This window comes from Anomaloglossus baeobatrachus, chromosome 6 (genome assembly GCF_048569485.1).
Source record: "Anomaloglossus baeobatrachus isolate aAnoBae1 chromosome 6, aAnoBae1.hap1, whole genome shotgun sequence".
In the NCBI taxonomy this organism is placed as follows: Eukaryota; Metazoa; Chordata; class Amphibia; order Anura; family Aromobatidae; genus Anomaloglossus; species Anomaloglossus baeobatrachus.
In genome coordinates this window covers 338,147,741-338,169,250 of record NC_134358.1, presented here as the reverse complement: position 1 = coordinate 338,169,250, position 21,510 = coordinate 338,147,741, and the positions used below count along the sequence as shown (strand labels likewise).

At 45.6% G+C, this 21,510-nt stretch overlaps 1 protein-coding gene across 8 annotated transcripts in view; it reads left to right on the top strand.

The window, feature by feature from the left end:
* Window positions 1–21,510, top strand: part of CTNND2 (catenin delta 2) — a 3,073,686-nt gene that overhangs the window by 2,234,549 nt on the left and 817,627 nt on the right. The window lies entirely within an intron of this gene.

Here is a 21,510-nt window from a genome sequence, read left to right as displayed (position 1 = left end):
TTAAGCTTAAACTACTGCCTCTGCTCTGAGCTTGGCTTTTATTCTTAAAGTTGACTTGGTCTACTGCCTTCACCCAGGAGCTTGTCTTGGCCTCTTGTATTTGATACTGTCTTAGTTATAGGTTTCCAAGATTGGCTTTAGTTTATAATTTAGCTTGGCCTCTGAGCCTGAGTTGGTTTCCAGCCTTGGACCTCAATGCTTGGCTTGCCCTCTGGCTTCTGCTGCTCTGCATGACCTCTTGTCTTAAAGCTTAGATTATTATCTCTTTATCTTTCTCTGTGCTTGTCATGGACAGTTACTAAATGTCTGTGCTTGGTCTCCCACCTCTATATCTAAGCTTGGCTTGGCCTATTCCTTTGAGCTTGAATTGGCCTCTAACATCAGTGTTTAATTGTAAAGGTAGGAGTCTGTAATATCTCAATTTTCACCACTGGATGCCCTATGAAATAATTACCTTATACTGTGATTTACATTTACTGCCATCTCACCTATTGAGACTGTATATTTCATTTTTAATTATCTACTTTTAAAGGAATAAATATGAAATGCATTATATCTTTTATCAGGATAGAATTTAAACATGGAATGCTTATGAATATATAATTATGTAATATATTGACAGTTTGAATTGAATTATAAAACCTGATTGACTTAAAGGGATTGTCAACTACTTGACAACCCCTTCTCATTCTCCATGTGCACTCTTATAAAAGTAAAAAGGCTGAACATCTGAGAAGGGGCTAGAGAAGGGGCTAGAGAAGCTGGCATTAATTAGTCTCATGCCTTGCGTGTCATAACAATGTCACATTGAGAACGTGAGTCTTGGCATCTCTAGAACTGCACCGAAGGTGAGTATAGGCGTTTTTTATTTTTATGGGAACGCACATGGGGAATGAGAAGGCTTTGTTTAAGTAGTGGACAACCCCTTTAAAATAACATGGAATAAATTATATGAAATATATAAGGCTTTACTCTGGTTCTGAGAGGTACAGTGCTGCTCACCATTATTGTCACCCCTTAATGTTTTTCATAGACTGTATGATATCTTTAGAAAGAAATGGAAATAAACCAAAGTTATATCCTGAGGACTTTCGTGACTCTCACTTGGCGTAAAATGTTGGTGTTTGGTGGGTGAAACCCCGCCCACCTGAATAAAGCCTTGCCCACTTAGCAAATTAATTGGCCCGTTGAGACTGGGTGGGGTTTAGCCAAGGATGGGCGTGGTTTCGGCGGCATTAACACAAGATTAAATATGTGTTCACCTGCTGTGAACACATGTTTAATAGGAAACCGGATCACCAAAAAGAGCCGGACTTCCCATCACTAGTTGGCATCATCAGCCCCAGCACTGTTTGGAGTGATCATGCCAAGCTATTGCTCCAATCAGAGAGCAGAAACGTGGTTTAACTTCCCAGTGACCACTCTGTTCTTCCTCATTCATGCGTGGAGATATGAGGAGAGCAGTAACTGTGCAGTTCTACTGCATGTCTGCTGAGATTCTACAGGCCAAAAGTATTTTTAGGCCTTTGCCACCACTGCTGCAGCTGCTTTGTGAGGAAAAATATTTTTTTCCTCTTCCTTACCTGTTCCTGTGACCTGCTTTTTTACAGCAGACCTCAATCCCTCTCTCCCCCTTCCCCAACTCCCTAACCCTTTCCCCACCCCCTTTCTGCCACCAAGTGCTGATCAGTATTTGACCTCTGATTAGTAGTGTACTCATACATCCCAACCTCTAAAGACAGGAAAGAGGGACAAAGTCTGTGGGGCTGTGGAAAAAGTTTTACCACACCCCTAGCCACATCCATTTAGCAGTAAGGGTCATTCAGCAGATACCCCGGACTGTTCATTCATAGTCATAGCAGTCAGAATTTTCTTATATTTATATAAGCATCACTATATGACATGTTGCTTATTTGTGCCTATAAGGCCGTGTTCACACGTTGCATAAATTCTGTGTTTTTTGTTTCTGCCGCTGTCTGCACCAAATTACACAATAACAATTGCCTCTGGTTATTCCATTTTTTCCTGCATTTTTTATGCCTTTTCTCCATTATTTAATGTGTTTTTGGTTCAGATGTGAATTTGCGTTTTTAAGTATTTTTAAAGTACAGAGAAGCTTTTTCCTGCGTCTTTTTATGCACCACATAGAAACTTCCAGAGGAAAAAAAAGCACTAAGGGCTCGTGCACACACTGCGTCCCGATCAGTGCAGAAAAAAGCGCACCCACTGGCAGACTTGACACTGCGTTTTGACAAAAAGAATGCATCCAAAACGCATGTATTTTGGTTGCATTTTGCATGCATTTTACATGCGTTTTGGATGCATTTTTGTCAGTGCGGTCCCCCGGCAATTCAGCTCTGCTACATGCCCGCTGACAGCAGACACAGACAGAGCCGGGTGATGAGAATGAAGTCGGATGAACTTCACCCGACTTCATTGTCATCCCGTGGCTCTGTCTGTGTGTTGCGTCCTGATTAGCGGTCACCCGGGAAGGACTCACCGGTGACCGCAAATCCCCTGAGTGACTGAAGTGAGCAGCGCGATCAGCGGTGCCGTCACTCAGGTTACCCACGGCCACAGCTGGAGTCCTCCACCAGAGAGCGTCATCGCTGATTGCGCGGCTCACTTCAGTTGCTGCATGGAGATGACAGAGAGCGGTCATGGTCTGTGGCCGCTCGCTGTCAGCTTCATGTAGCAGAGCTGAAAGCATCGTGGGACCTCATGTGGATTGCATCGGACCTGGAGGGGTATTTGGGGATTAATAAAGTGGTGAAAGAGGGTGTTTTTTTGTCTTTTATTCTATATAAAGGATTTTTTGGATGTGTGTATTTATTTTCTTTAACGTACAGGTTAATCATGGAAGGTATCTCGGGGAGACGCCTGCCATGATTAACCTAGGACTTAGTAACAGCTATGGGCAGCTGCCATTAACTCCTTATTACCCCGATTGCCACCACACCAAGGCAATTCGGGATGAGCTGGGTAGAGTCCCGGGACTGTCGCATCTAATGGATGCGGCAATTCTGGGCGGCTGCTGGCTGATATTGTTAGACTGGGGGGCTCCCCATAACGTGGAGCTCCCCATCCTGAGAATACCAGCCTTCAGCCATATGGCTTTACCTTGGCTGGTATCAAAATTGGGGGGACCTCACGTTGTTTTTTTTGTAATTATTTATTTATTTTACTGCACGATATAGACACACCCACCGGCGGCTGTGATTGGTTGCAGTGAGACAGCTGTCACTCAGCGTGGGGGCATGTCTGACTGCAATCAATCATAGGCGCCTGTGAGCGAGGGAAGCAGGGAATACGAGATGGAATAATGAGCGGCCGGCATTGTCAAAAGAGGAGAAGCCGCCACAGTGTGATTGCTGTGCAGCGCCGCGCCAGTGATCGGGGATAGGTGACTATGAGAGAGGGGGTGGGAGGGAGAGACCGACATCGACAGAGAGAGAGACCAAAAGACCTGCGTTTGTTATGTCAAATAAATATGCGAATCGCAACAAAAATGCAGTGCAAACGCATTGCTTAGCATTTTGATAGCGTTTTTTAACAACTCATTGATTTCAATGGGTGTAGAACGCTGCCAAAACTGTCAAAAGAATTGACATGCTGCATTTTTAAATGCAGAGATTTTGTAACATTTTTGACTTTCAAAATGCTGTGTTCAAAAAAGCAACGTGCGCACGGATTTTGCATGATTCTCATAGACTTTGCTGGGGAAGCAGAATGCATGCATTTTGACAATGTGACGCTGCAGCTTAAAACGCTGCGGAAACGCAAAAGACAAAGCAAAATGTGCACGAGCCCTAAGGCTGCTTTCACATCAGCGTTTTCTTGCCTGACAGCAAAAAAAACACAGACTACATATGACCGGATCCTTTACAAATGCGTTGTCATTTCAATGCATTTGCAATGGAATTGCGTCAATATGTCGTGACTTGCGGTTGCGTGCGGCACACACTGGATCCATTGTTTTGCGGTATTTTACCGACTTTTACAAACGCTACTTGTTGTGTTTTTGACCTCGGTCAAAATACTGCATCTCACTGGATCCGATGCATTGCGGCGGTACCTGCAATGTAGTTCAATGGGCGCCGGATCCTGCTGTACAGGAAGTCACCAGATCCTGTTAGGCCTAAAACACACTTCCGCAAAAAAAACGTCCGTGTGACACGGTCCGTTTTTCGGGTCCGTGTTCCGTTTTTTTGGGGCGTTTCTCCGGTACGTATGGCATCCGTGTGATGGCGTATGCGAGCCGTGTGTACGTGTAAAATGTCCGTGTTTGTGTCTAAAATGCCCGTGTATGTGTACGTGGAATGTCCGTGTGGAATGTCCGTTTGTGTGTTGCACAATGTCGTTGATACATGTCGGCTGACAGCAGACAGAGTTGCGCGATGAGCATGAACTCGGGTGAACTTCACCCGACTTCATTGTCATGCTGCGGCTCTGTCTGTGTGCCGCGTACTGATTAGCGGTCACATGTGAAGGATTCACCGGTGACTGCTAATCCCCCGAGTGACTGAAGTGAGCAGCCCTCTCTCATACTTACCGCTCCCCGATCACCAGCGCGGCGAGGAACAGCTGTGCAGAGAATACACAGCAACAATTACTTTGAATATGCCGGCCGCTCATTAATCAATCTCGAATTCCCTGCTTTCCCCACTCACAGACGCCTGTGATTGGTTGCAGTCAGACACGCCCCCCACGCTGAGTGACAGCTGTCTCACTGCAACCAATCACAGCAGCCGGTGGGCGTGTCTATACTGTGCAGTAAAATAAATAAATAAATAATTTAAAAAAATGTCGTGCGGTCCCCCCCAATTTTAATACCAGCCAGATAAAGCCATACGGCTGAAGGCTGGTATTCTCAGGATGGGGAGCCCCACGTTATGGGGAGCCCCCAGCCTAACAATATCAGCCAGCAGCCGCCCAGAATTGCCGCATACATTATATGCGACAGTTCTGGGACTGTACCCGGCTCTTCCCGATTTGCCCTGGTGCGTTGGCAAATCGGGGTAATAAGGAGTTTTTGGCAGCCCATAGCTGCCAATAAGTCCTAGATTAATCATGTCAGGCGTCTCCCCGAGATACCTTCCATGATTAATCTGTAAATTACAGTAAATAAACACACACACCCGAACAATCCTTTATTAGAAAAAAAACACAAACATATACCCTGGTTCACCACTTTAATAAGCCCGAAAAAGCCCTCCATGTCCGGCGTACTCCAGGATGGTCCAGCGTCGCTTCCAGCTGTGCTGCATGGAGGTGACCGGAGCTGCAGAAGACACAGCCGCTCCTGTCACCTCCACGCAGCTAGTGAAGGGAATAGCACAATCAGCTGATCTGTCACTGAGGTTACTCGCGGCCAACTCTGAATACAGCTGATCGCGCTATTCCCTTCATTAGCTGCGTGGAGGTGACAGGAGCGGCGGTGTCTTCTGCAGCTCCGGTCACCTTCATGCAGCACAGCGTGTGTACGTGTCTCCGGTACGTGCAAATACGTACCGCACATGTACAAATTAAACGGATGTGTGTTGCGGGTCTAAAACAGGATCATGTTTTCTGTACTGAGCAATAGAGATGAGCGATGTTCGAGGTTCGCCAATTTCATGTTCGAGTGATTTTGGGGGGTGCTCGAGATCGAAGTCGAACGCGAGCTTTTTGCTAAAAGCTCGATAGCTCGAGTTACATTCGAGAACGGCTCGATCAGCAAAAAGCCTAGCTAGTTACTAGCCAGCTTTTCACTGTAATCGTGTGAGTCACTGTGATTCACACTATTATCAAATTTCAGCGTATAGTGTGCGGGGAGAACGCAGTTTAGATCTGTGATGCTAATAGAATGCCGATCGCCATTTTTTTTTTTTCCTAAGTGCGCGTGCAGTGGGGCGGGCCAGGATGTCAGCCAATCACAGACACACACACACAGCTAAGTGTACTTTTTGCCAGACAAGCAAGGGCATGTGTCATAGGCTGTGAATGTCCTTGCCTTATAAATACGGCCATTTTCCCTCACGCCGCCATTATCTGCTTTCTGTGTGTGGGTGACAGTCACCGCTCACGCTGCCGCTGCTCCTGCTGTGTATGCTATACACACAGTGCTGTACAGATTAGGGACTGCAGTTTTTTTCAGCCCTTTTCAGGGCTGATTTCCAGGCGCTCAGAGCCATAGCTGACAGGCAGGTCCGTGGAAACGCTGTATACAGCTTCAGACAACAGCGTCTGTGTACCTAAGCTCAGGGAATTCCTTGCTGCATTTTATCATTAGGAGGGATAGAAAGTGAGGCTTCCTTTCCTGTCCTGGTACCCACAGAAGCCGGGCACTGTACCCACCTGCCCACTTTTTCCACGCAATTTTGTTTGCCCAAAGAGCTGACACTTTTGCTGCCATCCTAAAAGTGTCAGGAATGGTAACTTAGTTTTCCTTTCCTGTCCTGGTACCTACAGAACCCGAGCACTGTACTCACCTGCCCACTTTTGCCACGCAATTTTATTTGCCCAAAGAGCTGACACTTTTGCTGCCATCCTAAAAGTGTCAGGAATAGTAACTTGGTTTTCCTTTCCTGTCCTGGTACCCACAGAACCCGGGCACTGTACCCACCTGCCCACTTTTGCCAAGCAATTTTATTTGCCCAAAGAGCTGACACTTTTGCGGCCATCCTAAAAGTGTCTGGAATACTAAGTTACTGTTCCTTTCCTGTCCACTGACCCACACAACCCGGGCACTGTACCCACCTGCTCACTTTTGCCACGCAATTTTATTTGCCCAAAGAGCTGACACTTTTGCTGCCAACCTAAAAGTGTCTGGAATAGTAACTTAGTTTTCCTTTCCTGTCCTGGTACCCACAGAACCCGGGCACTGTACCCACCTGCCCACTTTTGCCACGCAATTTTATTTGCCCAAAGAGCTGACACTTTTGCTGCCATCCTAAAAGTGTCTGGAATACTAAGTTACTGTTCCTTTCCTGTCCATTGACCCACAAAACCCGGGTACTGCACCCACCTGCCCACTTTTGCCACACAATTTTATTTGCCCAAAGAGCTGACACTTTTTCTGCCATTCTAAAAGTGTCTGGAATAGTAACTTAGTTTTCCTTTCCTGTCCTGGTACCCACAGAACCTGGGCACTGTACCCACCTCCCCCATTTTTGCCACGCAATTTTATTTGCCCAAGAGCTGACACTTTTTCTGCCATCCTATAACTGTCTGGAATAGTAACTTAGTTTTCCTTTCCTGTCCTGGTACCCATAGAACCCGGGCACTGTACCCACCTGCCCACTTTTGCCACGCAATTTTATTTGCCCAAAGAGCTGACACTTTTTCTGCCATCCTAAAAGTGTCTGTAATACTAACTTAGTGTTCCTTTGCTGCCAAGCAAGGTACACCACATGTCAATCCTACACTCCTCTCCATTTCTCCTACGCAATTTTAATATTCAAAAGTGTTGACACTTTTAGTGGCATACTGCAATTGTCTGGGATATTACCTTAGTGTTCCTTTGCTGCCAAGCAAGGTACACCACATGTGCATTCTACACTCCTCTCCATTTCTGCTACGCAATTAATAACTGCAGGTAGTTTAGCCAATCTGTGACGAAGGTGCAGGCGTGGATATAATGTTGCCTTCATCCAAAGGTGGTTCTCTCGATGTCTGAGAGAGGTCAACACCACCAGCTGTTTCCACTTCCAAAACAACTGACGACATGACAATCATAGTCCCTGTTGCGGGTAAAGGGGTGGAAGGTCAGCGTGAAAAAGCAGTTGTGACTGCTGTCCCCACAGTCACAGAGGATGAATAGCACGCAGATGCACTTGATGGGGCAGGCGGTGGTTGCACAGCCTCGCAAGGCCGTATTGTATCACAGTGAAATTCCCATTGCAACTTATGCTTCATCTAAAGTCGTGTACAGGGTGGGCTCCCCAGTATGCAGCAAAACCACGCAACAGGAAAAGGACTCTAGGCAGTTGGGTTGATAAATGATTGTTTAACTTTCCCAAAACAAACAATAAGAACCATGCATAAAACTGAAAGAATAGAACAATCTATTCAGTTGCCTTCTACCTGGTAATCCCTCTGCATAGCAGGAGTAATTGTGCGTTTGTGTGTGTGTGTGTGTGTGTGAACAGGACTTACCAGTGGCGCACAAGAGCTTACAACTTAAGGCCCAGTCACACTAAACAACTTACCAGCGATCCCAACAACAATACAACCTGATAGTGATCGCTGGTAAGTTGCTAGGAGGTCGCTGGTGAGATGTCACACTAAGCACGCTCCAGCGATCCCACCAGCAACCTGACCTGGCAGGGATCGCTGGAGCGTCGTGGAAGCATGCTGCGCTTGGTAACTAAGGTAAATATTGGGTAACCAACCCAATATTTACCTTGGTTACCAGCGCACACCGCTTAGCGCTGGCTCCCTGCACACCTAGCCACAGTACACATCGGGTTAATTACCCGATGTGTACTGCAGCTACATGTGCAGAGAGCAGGAAGCCGCGCACACTGCTTAGCGCTGGCTCCCTGCTCTCCTAGCTACAGTACACATCGGGTTAATTACCCGATGTGTACTGCAGCTACATATGCACAAAGCAGGAGCCGGCACTGACAGATGAGAGCGGCGGAGGCTGGTAACAAAGGTAAATATCGGGTAACCAAGGTAAAGGCTTCTTGGATACCCGATGTTTACTGTGGTTACCAGCGTCCGCAGAAGCCGGCTCCTGCTGCCTGCACATTCAGTTGTTGCTGTCTCGCTGTCACACACAGCGATGTGTGCTTCACAGCGGGAGAGCAGCAACTAAAAAATGGCCCAGGACATTCAGCAACAACCAACGACCTCACAGCAGGGGCCAGGTTGTTGCTGGATGTCACACTAAGCAACATCGCTAGCAAGTTGTGCATCAGCAGCGATGTTGCTAGCGATGTTGCTTAGTGTGATGGTACCTTTATGTACCTAAACATAGACAAAACCCATTACCCCCCCCTGAATACCCTTGATAGGCCTCTTTTCCACTAGCGTTTTTTTTCTCCAAATTCCATCGCATTGAGAAACGGATTGCAATCTTGCAAATGGTTTCTAATGATGCTGTCTCCATTTCCCTGTTTTTTTCAGACGATACACGGGCTCTCCTTGAAATCGCAGCATGCTGCGATTTGATGCGATTCTCAGCTCTCTCACCCCCATGCAAGTCAGAATCCGGGTGGCATACGCATGTCACACGGATCCTGACACTTGCATACCGCGTCAGACTGGCTACCGGAAGAATCTCCTGTAAAACCAGTCCTGGCCATGGTTACATGCACTGAACCCCCGGAGCTGTCACCTGAGCTCCAGAGTGCAGCCAGAACAGTGAGCACTGAGTGATGGATTCCCCGGCGATTGCTGGTCAGGTCAGCACAGCTGCAAACAGATCAGGCAGACGCTGGAGCTCAGGTTACAGCTCTGGAGCTGAGTGCAGGTAACAGCGTCCAGGACTGGTTTTACAGGAGATTTCTCCCGTAGCCAACCCTACACTGCTTACCTAAAAACTCACATAGCACTCGCATGACGCTCACGTGTCATGCGGATGCTATGTGAGGAAAAAAACACACACTGTACGCATATCACAAGCAGATCACACGCAGGATACTCGACTCACATTTTGAGCCGAGTATCGCTGTGATTTATAAAATGCTAGTGGAGAAGAGGCCTTAGGCCCCTTCTCCACTAGCGTTTTTGTCCTGCAAATTTCCTCGCATTGAGAAACGGATTGCAATCTTGCAAATGGTTTCTAATGAGGCTGTCTCCATTCCCCCGTTTTGTTCTGATGATACACGGGCTCGCCATGAAATCGCAGCATGCTGCGATTTGATGCAATTCTCAGCTCTCTCACCCCCATGCAAGTCAGAATCCGGGTGGCATGCGCATGTCACACGGATCCTGACACTTGCATAACGCGTGAGACTGGCTACCGGAGAAATCTCCTGTAAAACCAGTCCTGGCCGCGGTTACCTGCACTGAACCCCGGAGCTGTCCCCTGAGCTCCAGACTGCAGCCTGAACAGCGAGCGCCGAGTGATGGATTCCCCGGCGACTGCTGTTCAGGTCAGCACAGCTGCAAACAGATCAGGCAGACGCTGGAGCTCAGATTACAGCTCTGGAGCTGAGTGCAGGTAACCACGGCCAGGACTGGTTTTACAGGAGATTTCTCCCGTAGCCAGCCCTACACTGCTTACCTAAAAACTCACATAGCACTCGCATGACGCTCACATGTCATACGGATGCTATGTGAGGAAAAAAACACACATTGTACGCAGATCACACGCAGGACACACGCAGGATACTCAACTCACATTTTGAGCCGAGTATCGCTGTGATTTATAAAATGCTAGTGGAGAAGAGGCCTTAGGCCCCTTCTCCACTAGCGTTTTTGCCCTGCAAATTTCCTCACATTGAGAAACGGATTGCAATCTTGCAAATGGTTTCCTATGAGGCTGTCTCCATTTCCCCTTTTTTTCCAGACGATACACAGGCTCTCCTTGAAATCGCAGCATGCTGCGATTTCATGCGATTCTCAGCTCTGTCACCCTCATGCAAGTCAGAATCCGGGTGGCATACGCATGTCACACGGATCCTGATACTTGCATACAGGGTCAGACTGGCTACCGGAGAAATCTCCTGTAAAACCAGGCCTGACCGCTGTTACCTGCACTGAACCCGGGAGCTGTCACCTGAGCTCCAGACTGCAGCCTGAACAGCGAGCGCCGAGTGACTGATTCCCCGGCGACTGCTGGTCAGGTCAGCACAGCTGCAGACAGATCAGGCAGACGCTGGAGCTCAGATTACAGCTCTGGAGCTGAGTGCAGGTAACCGCGGCCAGGACTGGTTTTACAGGAGATTTCTCCTGTAGCCAGTCTGACGCTGCTTTCCTAAAAACTCACATAGCACCCGCATGACGCTCACATGTCATACGGATGCTATGTGAGGAAAAAAAAACACACACCACACGCAGATCACACGCAGGATACTCGACTCACATTTTGAGCTCAGTATCGCTGCGATTTTTTACACGCTAGGCCTCTTCTCCACTAGCGTTTTTTTAATCACAGCGATACTCGGCTCAAAATGTGAGTTGAGTTTCCTGTGTATGATCTGCGTGTGATCTGCGTGTGGTGTGTGTTTTTTTTCTCACATAGTATCCGTATGACATGTGAGCGTCATGCGAGTGCTATGTGAGTTTTTAGGTAAGCAGCGTCAGACTGGCTACAGGAGAAATCTCCTGTAAAACCAGTCCTGGCCGCGGTTACCTGCACTCAGCTCCAGAGCTGTAACCTGAGCTTCCAGTGCCTGCCTGATCTGTTTGCAGCTGTGCTGACCTGAACAGCAGTCGCCGGGGAATCCATCACTCGGCGCTCGCTGTTCAAGCTGCAGTCTGGAGCTCAGGGGACAGCTCCGGGGTTCAGTGCAGGTAACAGCGGTCAGGCCTGGTTTTACAGGAGATTTCTCCGTTAGCCAGTCTCACGCGTTATGCAAGTGTCAGGATCCGTGTGACATGCGCATGCCACCCGGATTCTGACTTGCATGGGGGTGAGAGAGCTGAGAATTGCATGAAATCGCAGCATGCTGCGATTTCATGGAGAGCCCATGTATCGTCAGAACAAAACGGGGAAATGGAGACAGCCTCATTAGAAACCATTTGCAAGATTGCAATCCGTTTCTCAATGTGAGGAAATTTGCAGGACAAAAACGCTAGTGGAGAAGGGGCCTTAGGCCTCTTCTCCACTAGCGTGATAAAAATCGCAGCGAGTATGGGATGCATATGTGAGTCGAGTGTTATGAGATGCATGTGCGTATCTTCTGCTTGTTGTTTGCACTAGAGCTTCAGAAAAAAAATTCTCTCTTCAGTTTGTTATGCGATTTGTTTGCAATTGTGTTCCTTGTGTCCATGTGTCTTGCTACATGTCCTGTGCAATTTATATGCGTCTGTGATGCGATCTGTTGTGTTTCCAACATATGTTTCTCATCTTTAATGCGTTTTGCTTTGCCTAAGTCAATTATTTTTCCTGAGTGGTAGTGTATTACATCTGTTGTTGTGCTTTTAACTAACATATAAAGGGGTAATGGGCCACACTTCTCTGCATTGTTGTTTCTGGATTTGAGTGATCGCAAGCTGACATCCTTCAGCTCACATTTAGCGCAATGTCTCAGGAGGCCGGTTTGATGTCGCGTCTCAGTCAAACTGAACAAGTTCTATTTTTGTGGCTCATTTCACGACGCTTTGGTGAACCCTATCCTAACGATTATAGCCCAACCAGGCGACATAGATTTTGGTTGCACCCTTTGATTTCCAAAAGACAAGTCAAAAGTCATTTTTCTCGTCTGTATGCGGATCTTCGGCAATATCCAGATACATTCTATAATTATACCAGAATGTCCATATCCACTTACGATATTCTTTTGGCTGAGCCGTCCTAATATTACCTTTCAAAAGACAAGATTCCGTAAATGTGTTTCTGCTGAGGAAAGACTACTTGTGACCATACGGTATGTTTTTTTTTGTTTTTGTTTTTTTAAAATTTTTACAATTATAGGTTTTTATTTTTAAATTTTTGTTTAATGAAATATAAAAGCTAAATTTAGTTATATATATATATATATATATATATATAAATTAATTACTCAATATTTTTTTAATAAAATAATAATATATAGTTATGAAACTTACATGTACATTATATATTTTTTTTTTAACAAATTTAATATATTTATTAGTCAATTTTAATAACTTTATTTATTTTTTTTCCAAAAAATTTACCCACATTTAGATTTCTATCAACTGGTTTGTCATATTCTGCCCTACATTTGGAGTTTTTACTTGGAATACAAACAATTTCCAGAATTGTGAGACATACATGTGGACAAATTTGGCAACAATTGAAAGATAAAGTCATGCCAGTCCCCAGCACTGAAGATTGGATACATATCTCAAACAAAATGCATGCTTTGACAGGCTTCCCCAACTGTTTGGGAGCAGTTGATGGGAAGCACATTCGTGTAAAGAAACCACCAAATTCAGGTTCTCAATACTTTAATTATAAACATTTTTTCTCTATTGTTCTACTTGCTATTTCCGATAGCAATTACATGTTTAGAATTGTTGACATTGGGGCATATGGGCAAACATGTGATTCACGTATTTTTAAAAATTCCTTGCTGGGTAAACGACTAAAGAACAATCAGCTGGCAATCCCACCACCACGTAGTTTCCCAGGAAGATTTAATGAACCCGTGCCATATGTATTTGTGGGTGATGATGCTTTTCAGCTGTCAACCCATGTCTTGAAGCCATACCCACATCGCAACATAACCGAGGAACGTAAAGAATTTAATTTTCGACTAAGTCGGGCAAGAAGACTAGTTGAGTGTGCTTTTGGCATTTTGTCATCAAAATGGCGTATTTTACAATCAGCTATCCAACTACGCCCACAAAATATAAATTATGTTCTACAGGCATGTGTAATACTACATAATTTCACCAGAATACATGACGTCCCAGTCTGTTTGCTAGTGTCAAATGATGAGCAGAGGTCAAATGAATCTGGGCTGACACAGCGTTTGCAACGTCAGGAACCTTCTGGTCTTCGTGTACGTTTGTTATTTGAAAATTACTTTAATTCACCAGAGGGCAGTTTACCTACATCGAATATTGTAGATGAATAATTTTGCAGACTACATTTAGCATAAAATAATTTTGCAAACCTTAAGGCATGTATTGGTGCGAATCAAAAAAATCTTTATTTAATAATTGTAAAATGAAATTTTTTTTGACAAATGTTTTTTTTGTTGTTGATTCTTAAAGGAAAAAAACCCCCTTGTGTATCATAACATTATTTCTGTTATTATGTATAAATAAAAAGATATATTTTCAAGATACAACAAACGGTCACATATTACATATTATTGTCATATTTTTCCTGGAGAAAACATATACTTAATTTTAAAAGGAAAAAAAAAAAAAATCCTATAAAGGCTCATAAATACGAGAGGAGTTGGAGGGTGATGAAGATAGAAAGAACAGTGGATTATGGGTTACTTTTTCACTTTGGCATATATGCCTGGAAGAATTGTGTGGTTTTGGTGAGCAATGTAAACTAGATTCTTGCGAAGGACTAAATAAATCCTCTTCACTTGGTTCATAAAGCAAACTCGTATCGCTGGTTGAATGAGACCTATGTGAGGGGCCCATAATGACAGACACTGATCCTGTATTAGTGAGCTCAGCATTCAAAGTAGACAAATGATGAGTGACAGACATATACGTGATTGGCTATGTGTGGTTGTTAATTGTCTTGAACCTGAAGGTGGTGATGGTGGTGGGTTAACTGTAATTGATTGACTTACATGTGTTGCTGATGGCATTGTGGGCTCCCTTCTACTGAATTCATGTATTGAATGTAGGACTCCATCCGGATTATTTGGCGGAGTGGCTATATCTATTATTTGCAGTATGGCCGCTTTAACTCGCAATTTATATTCGCTTGGCACAGCTCTGAGATGCTGTGCCAAGCTTCTCCCAAAAGCCTCATCACCATCGTCATTAATTGTGCGACCAAGGAACTCAATTACTCGAGAATCTACCTCTCTCCTGGTTGACTGTGTATGGCTCACCCTACTTCTTCTTGCCCTCTGGGCCACTGTTAGTGCCTGTGGTGATGTGTCCAGAGGTACGGTGGCACTACTGATGGGCGGTTGGTTCTCCTGTGGATTTTGGGAGCCTTGTTCGGTTGGTGGGTTGCTTTCTTCTTCTACCAAATCTGCTTGCTCTGGTTCTGATGTAAGTTCCTGATCTGTTATGTTGCTGGTTGTTCTTTTGATGTGACAAGAAAATTAAAGGTTAGTTTTTTGTTATAAAAATATAGTATTTTATTATTTATAATTTTTTAACTTAAAAAAATATCATAAAGACATATTTTTAAACACTACCATGGAAAATTATTCATTTTAAAAATACAATTTAGATCTAAATTTTTATAAAACATTTTTTTCTGTAAAGAAAATTATTATATCAATCATTTGTTTAAAGATTTTTACATTACAAAAACAAGCTTATGCTCGCAATTCTAAAATAGGTGCAAGAAACTGCAATCTATTAAAATGAATATAAGGACGTTTTTTTCTGGATGTAGCCCCACGTTGCTCTGTTGGATGGAGTTCCCGTCTAAATTGATCACGGCAACTACGCCATCTGCGTGTAACATCAGTGACTTAAAAATTAATAAAACATTTTTTTTAAATAAAAACAAAAAAAAACAAACCATAAGGATAAATTTAAACAAATCCAAAATAAACAAATATTCTAAAGGAGATGGTTAAAGAATGTTATAAAAGCTATATGATACACTACATATATATATATATATATATATATATATATATATATATATATATATATATATATATATATATATATATATATATATATATATATATATATATATAAAAAGATAGAAACATAAACATTTGCAAACTGGAACTATTACCTTAAAAAAAACCCTCACATATTGTGCTGATGGTCAGAACTACATGTGTCAAAGTTGGGATAAATACGCCGGCAGACTGTGAGCCAGGACGCATCTTTCTTTCCCCGGTCTGAGTAGCCTGGGTCCCTTGTGTCCCAAAGCTCTGGTCGCTCCTGAATTAGGACTATCATAAGTTCCACATTAAGTGCCCATAACATTTTGCCAAAATCCTTGGAGGGAGGCAAAGGCACAATGTTGTCTCCCAAAAGAGTTTAGATATATGTGTGTCAGCTAGCAATATATTGCAATCAATGAGCAAACTGACACTTGCGTAAAAATCAGATCAAACCAGGTGAGAGATGGATAAAGCGATTTTAACATGTAGCAGGTGTGTTCATGGTGCGTCACACATGCGATTGCCTTCAGTATCATTTACTATGCACATGTGTATGTGAGAAACTAAGCTCACCATTGACTAACATAGGTGAGAATTGCATCAAATCGCAGCATGCTGCGATTTCAAGGAGAGCCCGTGTATCATCTGAAGAAAACGGGGAAATGAAGACAGCATTATTAGAAACCATTTGTAAGATTGCAATCCGTTTCTCAATGCGATGGAATTTGGAGAAAAAAAACGCTAGTGGAGAAGAGGCCTTAGCTAAAGCCTCACAGATAAGGCAGATGATAACAGTGTGAATGCAAACCACACAGCTCAGCAACACAGTCATGCAAATCTTGTAAAGCTACAGTCAATGCAAACATGTGTCGCTGTCCCTCTATAATTTAAACTGTAAGTGACAATTTGACAGTGCAGAGGCAGCAAGTCTTATTGTCTATATAGTCGGCCTAACCAGAACAGATATGTGTTTTGCTAATAAAACAAAGTGTTACGTGCACGCATTACTGTCTGGGCCCAGCCTACCGTACCCGGGTACTGTGGTGTCCAGTTGCCATAAATACAGACTTTACGCTCCGCTCACGGTAAACAGCATAGACAGCACCGGAAGAATGTCGGTCTGTGGCACAGGATGCTGCTCACTGACGTTACGGTCCTCCTCACCAAACTCCAACACGACTCCCCTCACAATTGACCGAAGTGTTTCCACGGTGGTTCCTTGCTGTAACACACACCTTTAGCTTTTCCTTCTGTTCATAGACAGCATCTCCAAGTCCACAGCCGAAGACTGTTTTGCTATTGCTATAGTGACCAAACAGACAAAGGTAGATGCAAAAAAAACAGCAGCCCCTTGTGTGTAGTCTGCACCAATGCATGCAATGGACGGCAAATAAGCATGTTGCATTGACAGTGGATAAAGCTGAGCAATACACCCTCACGCTATCAATTCATATCCATGTGACACTTCATGGACGAAGTACTCAAAGTTGTGAGTTTTTGCCTTCTACTTAGAGATTGTTGACAAATCTTACACATTACCTGACTTGGGTGATCCTTTGCGATGTCAAAAAAGCCCCAGGCTAGGCAAGGCTTAGAGCCCATGCGACCTTCAGAACCACCACGACTTCGGCTCAGAGTCAGAGTTGTGGCTGAGGATTAAGTTGTTGACGTGCTTCCAGTACGTTGTCTCTGCCCAGGAAGACGCAACGTAACCTCGTCGTCAGCAGCACCCTCCTCCACCTCCTCTGCTAACCTCATCAACTGTGTGACTTTGGTTTGACAGTAAGTGGGGTCTCCAACCTCATCATCACCCTATGTGTTTTCATTTCCCTCGTCCTGAGTCCTCCAAGACAACCTTTTCCTGCCCTGACCGAATAGTAAAGTTGTTGTTCCAATCAGGTATCTGAGTCTCCACATCATGTTCCCCATTGTCTCCACTAGGAGGATTTACTGTTTGGGAATGAAGGTGTACATTATGCTCAGCACCTTCTTCATGGGGGCCTTGATCCGACTCACAAAGCTTCTGGGCATCTATGCTGATCATTTCCCCTGTCTCTTGAAACTCGCTGCCTCCACACGTCAGATTATCTGCTACACCCGAAAGCTTCAAACGGAACCTGAAAACTCATCTGTTCAGAAATGACTATAACCTTCAATGACCCCACCACCGTGCGGACCAACCTACACCCCACCTACTGTCTCCTCCCCAAAATACTTTAGAAAGTAATCGCACAAGGGCAATGCCCTCTTCCCTCTGTACCAGTCTGTCTATTGTTACTTGTATATGTATTCTGTATGTAACCCCCTTCTCATGTACAGCACCATGGAATCAATGTTGCTCTATAAATATATATATATATGTATATATATATATATATATATATATATATATATATATATATAAAAATAATCATAATAATAATAACTTCCTTGTCTGTACTCACTGCAGCTTTGGAGCAGACCTCTGATTCCCAGGCTATAGTGTGACTGAACAGCTATGCAGACTCAACCATCTCTGTTACCCCATACTCAGCAGGGCTGGTCGAAACTTAAGAGCTGTTAGGAAGCAAGTCCGATTGAGTTGACACCACAGAGGAATGGAGTATTTGGGATATTGAACTTGAGGTGGAGGAGAGGCCACTTTATGGAGCACTTGAGATCCATTGAAGCAGCTGGTGTTTTGGTGCCTCATCTACATTTGGTAGCGATGGTCGTGTCCGTGAAAAAAGGGATCATAGCAGATTATCCATGGGAAGAAGTAGACCTGTTATTTTGGCTGGTAGTTGGTGTTACGAATTGGTGCCACCGTAAACGCAAGCAGCCTGCTGCGGTTCCAGTTGCGCCCAGGCGTCAGCTACCATTTTGGGCTGTGCCTCGGGTTGCCCTGCTGGCAGCTTACTCCTCCATGTGTGGAGAGGCGGCTAATGCGCATGCGTGTGCCGATTTACCCCAGCCTAAGTCCAGTGTTTCGCCTAGTGAGTATGCTCAGCCTGACTGTGCCATTCCTGAGGCTAAGTCCTGAGTTCGGGCTACAGCGCATGCTTCCACACTTAGTGAGAAAAGACTCTTTGCACAGGTACTTGGACTTCAGGCCGTGTCTGAGGGGCACTTTGCACACTACGACATCGCAGGTGCGATGTCGGTGGGGTCAAATTGAAAGTGACGCACATCCGGCGTCACAGGCGATATTGTAGTGTGTAAAGCCTTTTTGATACAATTAACGAGCGCAAAATCGTCGTAATCGTATCATCGGTGTAGCGTCGGTCATTTCTATAATTTGGAAATGACCAATATTACGATGTTGTTCCTCGTTCCAGCAGCATCACACATCGCTGTGTGTGAAGTCGCAGGAGTGAGGAACATCTCCTACCTGCATCCTGCGGCTCACGCCAGCTATGCGGAAGGAAGGAGGTGGGCGGGATGTTTACGTCCCGCTCATCTCCGCCCCTCTGCTTCTATTGGCTGCCTGCCGTGTGACGTCGCAATGACGCCGCATGACCCACCCTCTTAATAAGGAGGCGGGTCGCCGACCAGAGCGACGTTGCAGGGCAGGTGAGTGCATGTGAAGCTGGCGTAGCGATAATGTCCGCTACGGCAGCTATCACAAGATATCGCAGCTGCGACGGGAGCGGGGACTTTCGCGCTCGGCATCGCAAGCATCGGCTTGCGATATCGTAGTGTGCAAAGTGCCCCTAAGTCCTGTGTTGTGCCTAGACAGCATGCTGAAGCGGATAGTTTTTTTTCTGAGACTGTTGTTCATGCTACTGAGCATGCTCAGACACTTAGTGCATCAGAGCCTGGGTTCGATAAGGAACTCACTGGCCATTGCCGTGAGGTGGTAGTCCATGATAGGCCAGAGAGCATCAAGTGTCCTGAGGATGTGGCCACTCCGGACTGACTCGCAGAGACCCGCCCCTATGACTTGGCACATCATCATTGTTCGTCAGATGATGACTGGTGAGGTGTTTGGGCCGTGACTGCCATGAGGTAATCAGTGAAGTGGCGGTTCCGAATAGGCCGCTGGTTATGTCACTGATGACGTGGCACTCTGCTGTTGGCTCCTGAAGGTGCATTGTGGTCCACCCTGGGTTGGGGCGGACCCAGGTTATTAAAGGGGCTGGAGCCAACAAGGAGGTGCGCAGTCTTCTTTTATGCTGAGAAAGAGCACACCTCCATGTGTCGAACCCATTGCGGCTTTAGGCCAGAGGTAGGCAGGGATAGGGCGTCGGTGCAGGCCGCCGCCACCACAGTTGGTAACGCAGAACGGTTAAGACCAGCTCCTGTCCTACCAGTCCTGCTAGTGCAGCCCTGTGGCATTAACTGGGCTGCTGCTGCTGATGCGCCTGGTGTCCAGAGGTGTGGTCCCTACGCACACGGACAGTGTACCCAATGGCCCCTGTCTTGTTAACAGGGAGTTCCTGGGCTGGGTGTGTGGACCTTGTGACGCTAACAGGGATCCCAGTCTACAGATCCGAGTGTCGTCTAGCTCGGTTCAGGCTAATATTAGTTTCAGAGCCACCCAGCTCTGTATCCTCCACCTAACCTTCCAGTTGCCAACATCTCCTTTTCCATCTGGGAGCATGGTGGACACCGACTGGCGATTGGGATATATACCTTTCTCTTTATTTTATTTTTTTAGATAGTGCTAACATAGTATATACCACCTTATCCAAATCTGCCAGTCCCCCCATAACAGATGGGGTTTCTTCAGGAAATGTTACTGTTGCTTAACCACCAAACCCACGGACACACACTTTTTTTCCCCTTTCCAACACACCTGCTCCCCTTTCCACCAGCATCTGTCCTTTTTCCACTCATTTTGTATATGACCAAATTTGCAACTCTGCAGGGACACCCTACTCAATGCCATCTCAGCACAGCAGCCAGCCCTCGGTACCTCAGATGTGGACAAGTTAAAGACCATTTCCTCCTAGCCGTGACAAAGCGTTGAGATTCACTCTGTGCAGCACTGGTGTTTAGTGGAAAAGCAGACCTAAGATTGTGTACCAGCTTCTGCTGATACTCCTGCATACGTGCGTCCCTTTCTATGGTAGGACTTATTTCGCCAGATTTTGTCTTGTACCGGGGATCTAACAGTGTGGGAACCCACTAGTCAGCATTACTTCGAAGTCGGACAATCCTCAGGTCATGTTGTAGGTAGTGCAGCAAGAAGGCGCTCATGTGTCTTGCGCATCCAGGAGGACTAAGTCCTTGCTGTGTTGTTGGCAGAGAGGTGAGAATAATGCCTCCTTCCTCTGCCCTCTCCCCCCAACCTCGCACAACCAAAATGTGAGCAAGCTCCCTCATCTGCTCAGTCTTCCATGCCCATCGCCAGTTCGCCCTCCTTTTCTTCATGGGCTCCTGCACCTTCCTCAACAGTTTTGCTGATACTATGCGCCCTTGTTAATCCCTCTCCCCCACCGTCCCATGCCTGCCGCCTTGGTGCAGCTGATTGTCTGGACCTTGTAGATCTTGTTATCCCTTCCGCATATGACTCCTCCTGTACTTCCTCCGCTTCCTCTTGTCCCACCACATGACTCCGAATAATGTTTAGAGTGTGCTCCAGCATGTAGATGACCGGAATTGTCATGCTGATAATGGCATCGCCAGTGCTAAACAACTTCGTCGACATTTGTAAACTGTGAAGAAGGGTGCATAGGTCCTTGATCTGACACCAATCCAGCAGCGTGATCTGCACCACCTCTGGATCTAGTTAGCCCAGGCTATACGTCATAACGTATTACAGCAGGGCTCGGCGGTGCTGCCACAGACGCTGCAACATGTGCAGATTCAAATTCCTGCATGTTGGCACATTGCATTTCAGGCGGTGAAACGCCAGACCGAAAGACTTCTGGAGCGATGCAAGTTGTTGAGCTGCTGGGTGTGAACGGTGGAAGTGACCACATAGCGAGCGTGTCCGCTGCAGAAGGCCATGTAGGCCGGGATGGTGGTTTAAAAATTGATGGAAAACAAGGTTCAACACGTAAGCCATACAAGGCACGTGTGTCACATTTCCCTGATGAAGTGCCGCAGCCAGGTTTGCATCCTTGTCGCACACGACTGTTAAGTCACCACCGGAGTCCGCTCCATCAATTTGTACTCCGGTCACCAAGTGACA